The sequence below is a fragment of the Dermacentor silvarum genome, chromosome 4 (assembly GCF_013339745.2).
Source record: "Dermacentor silvarum isolate Dsil-2018 chromosome 4, BIME_Dsil_1.4, whole genome shotgun sequence".
Lineage (NCBI taxonomy): Eukaryota > Metazoa > Arthropoda > Arachnida > Ixodida > Ixodidae > Dermacentor > Dermacentor silvarum.
The window spans coordinates 68,161,332-68,165,228 of record NC_051157.2 but is presented as its reverse complement, the minus strand read 5'-3'; positions in this window follow the sequence as shown (position 1 = coordinate 68,165,228).

The following is a 3,897-nucleotide window of genomic DNA, read 5'->3' as shown; positions in this document are numbered from 1 at the left end:
TTTCGAAAGAATTTCGCTGGCCAATCAGGTTGACCGATAGTAGTAGTCAGCTGCATAATGCAAAATGCCACGCGTTGACATTATGGGCTCCGCGTGGCAGTCCGCTGCATAACAACAAGAAACTGCTACTATCTGCCAAGGCTGGGCAGTACCGAAGATAATGCATCTTAGATACTATCCTAAGATACTCTTCGGATATATCGTATCTGTATCGTAATACATTCCATGAGACGTGTATCAGTATCTATATTTTCGATACTTCCTAAAAAGTATCGTGTATTGAAGATGCAAGATACAGCTATAAAAAAATTGAGGTAGTTACATTGAAATTGTGATTCATGATGATGACTGCATGGATGCTTACGGTGAATTATAATAACTATATTAGTAATAAATTTATTCGCGTTTCACCGAGCGTTCTAACGACAGATTTCGTTTTTATACAAGAAGCGTTGGCATTCAATGTGGTGACCCCCACGCAAATGATTTCCTGACTCCTGAGGTATACAGAAACAGCAATAATGCAGCTCTACGTCAGTTTGGCTGAATATAAAAGGAATCAAACATTTTGACGAGTTCTCTTCAATAATAATTAAAGGTTGATTGACTCTACAGAGCAAAAAAATATTAACAGCTGGTAAGGACTTCATCAGTTTGTCCCATGCGGTACGCTGGCGCCGAGCACAGAAATTTTAAAGGAAGATGGAGGGGGTTCAGGACATTCCGACATGCCCCCTGGATCCGCGCATGTATCCATTACGCTGTCTCTACAGGCCGAATTTTACGTTTACTACCCTTTATTCAGCCTTGACTCACGCGCCCGTAAACGAAATATTTACTGGTTAGTATCGCGATAGTTCTGCGGATTTTTGCTACGGTGACTCAACATTCTTCTAAAGTTGTCAGCATTTTCTGCATCTTTTTCGAACGTCTTCTTTTAAGAATGTGAAAGGAGAGTTCATTTTTTGCCAAATGCGGATGATCAGTTAGATGGCCTGCACTGTTTGCGAGCCTATGTTCTGTAAAATTCTAACGAAGCCTTGAGAATGATAGTCGGTAGTACCACGTTCTCAGAATCAGATAAAAGGAACATTATCTTAGATTAATTATTATCACTAGCATTAGATGGAACAATATCTGCCGTTACATGAAGTACCGTTTCTCTGTGACGGTGACAAAATAATATCAAGGTGCGGTTTTGCTATTTATTCATTGGCGGTGCGTACTGCCCCACCTCTAACTTTAATCTGTAGTTTGTGTAACGTGCACTTTGAACATTAGTGCAAGCCCACTGCACCATCGTCACGAAACGAAAACCAGATAGCGGGCTGTATTGCTTCTGAACATTGTTAGTCTAACACTAGCCAACCTGTTCAGTGCAGAATTTGCAAAATACTTACTAAAGTCTAATGGGCGACAATTGCGTAGTAAAACAAACTACTTGGAAACACGTGATAAAATGAGAGGCTGACAGGCTTTATGACAGTGGCGCAGAGCAGTTCCTCGCCCCAATAATAAAGGCAGCATGAAAAAACGCGAATTAGACAGTCCTGCGGGCCCCATAGATTGCGGTAGCATGAAGACTTAGTACTTTGTTAGAACGTTAAAAAAAAATATATATATATATTACCTGTTACTAGAAGTATTATAAAGGCAGAAGAAAGTTGCATATTAACTATTGTAAACTTGCAGCGACCCCTGCAGTGGAGCTACAATGAGGAAATAATAAATGTATCGAAGTATCTAAATATCTAAATATACAAATGGCCAGTTTCGTATCGGATACATTTTATCTGAAATATCTATCAGCTCAGTATCTTGTATCTCTATCATGATACAATTTCAGTGCATCTTTGCCCAGCCCTGCTCTCTGTACAAAATATCAAAACTAGAGTCGGCGTCGCTATCATTTTTCGTATATGCTTCGTCATCACAGCTTTTGAGATTGCGTACACGTGGAGGATGTATGAAAAAATTCGTTTGACTTACACACTTTGTAGCCCTCCATCGCAATGCTTGCATATAGTATATAGCGTGCTGTTTAGTGTGAGGCCAAATGTGATTATCGCGGGCCTCTTCGTTGTCACTGGTATTGTGCTCGGTTTATTCCTAGCACAATGACGGCTCGTACATATATCATCCCGTCCTTTCCTTTGCTGCGCACCAACGCAGCGTCATCACCAAGATTCACTCTGCCAAAGATGGCGGACGTCCGTTAGAACTCCTAGGCTTCTGCTCTGCAGCGGCGGTACTCACTGCTCTTGCATCGATGCGGCAGTGAGTGGGTGGCTCGACCTGCCTGTCCCTTCAGTGAACGCTTAGCGAAACATGATTTTGGCGTTGAGAGGGTCTTGCGCCGAGAAGACCGCAACGTTTATACCCTCGGACCACTCGCATGCCGGATGTGACTCCGATGAAGCCAACCTCTTTCACGACGAAGCCGCTACACCAGTGAGGAACATTATACCTGGTGGGGTGGTATGCCGTCAAGGGAATTCACGGTCGATCAAAGCGATTATACATGCACAACGAAGAGGTATAAACACGGAAGCCCAACACCATGCCTGTGCGCTGTTCGCCGAGACTTTGGGGCCGGAAACCGAGGACAGTTGTAAAAACAGTCTTCTAAAAATCTGCCGCTTGAGGTTTGTTACATAAAACATACAGGTCGAGGGCTGGAGACAATGGTCAACTTACATAATATATTTATACATTCTGTAGTACCCGCAGATCAAGCTTGTTCTAACCTACATAAGAAACGACTGAATTACGAGACGCTCGAATATAACAGCTGCTGCTCTGAAAGAAACAACTGAATAACACAAGAATATTAAAACTGATATCGTAGTGAATCCATCGGAGTACACGGAGCTGCCAATAAAAAATAAAAACAGAAACAAAGGTTCTCTAATCGTGAACGGCAAGAAATCGTAGGGCACTACAAATAAAGATGATAGATAACACATACAAGTGGAAATCGGTGATTTGTTAATTTAGGCTTACAAAAATGCTTTCACTTCCCTTCTCCTTCTTCACATTTATGTAACTCAACGCTTCTCGATCAATACAGGATCTTGTCCGTTTGCTCCCTTCTTTCACCAAATTCGGTCGCTTTTGATGCCGACTTCTTCGCTTCTCTTTGACCGACTTCTTCAACTTTCTGGTTGCCGACTTTTCACTTCCTGCCTCTCGTTTGGCTTTTCTGTTTGGGCACCTAGCGTGGTAGATGCCCCTTCTGGTGAATTGGCCAAGGATATTCGTACCTAAAGACCCATGCCCAGTTGCACATACTCAGTGAGTGGCCCAAGTGGTTTATTCCGACACGTACTCACTGGTCTAAGTTGTCTATTTGGGCACATACCCAGTGACACAAGCCCAGACATACCAAGTGGTCTAAGTTGTCTTAGCTGCACGACGCCCACGCCACTATGCCACCACGGGGAGTCTCTTGTCGGTTCGAGGAAATTACATGACGTCACGTTTTGGTTAATAGAGCTCGTGCTTTCATTTCTCACGCAAAAAAAGGTCGTTGTACCCATGTGAAATGTCAGTGCAACATCCCTCACGAGCACTCCATGCGCTCCTTGGAAATGTATAAATGTCAATGATAAAGAAAAGACAAAATATAAAAATAAAGATTCAGTGTCATTGTTTCATCATGAAGATCATGTGATTGGTTAAAACCAACACACTAAACCATTGTATTCTAGTCACATCAAGCGTACATGCACGACAGTGGCTTGGTGATGACGTCTGCGGCACTTTAACGAGTCATTTGGTTTCCCTATATATCGCTGCGACATTCTCGCGCTGCGCTTCGCCGCTCCCAGCTGTGACGCACAACGCTGTACCCACGTTTTACATTACTGTGGTAACTTACATTGTTCGTTCATGTTG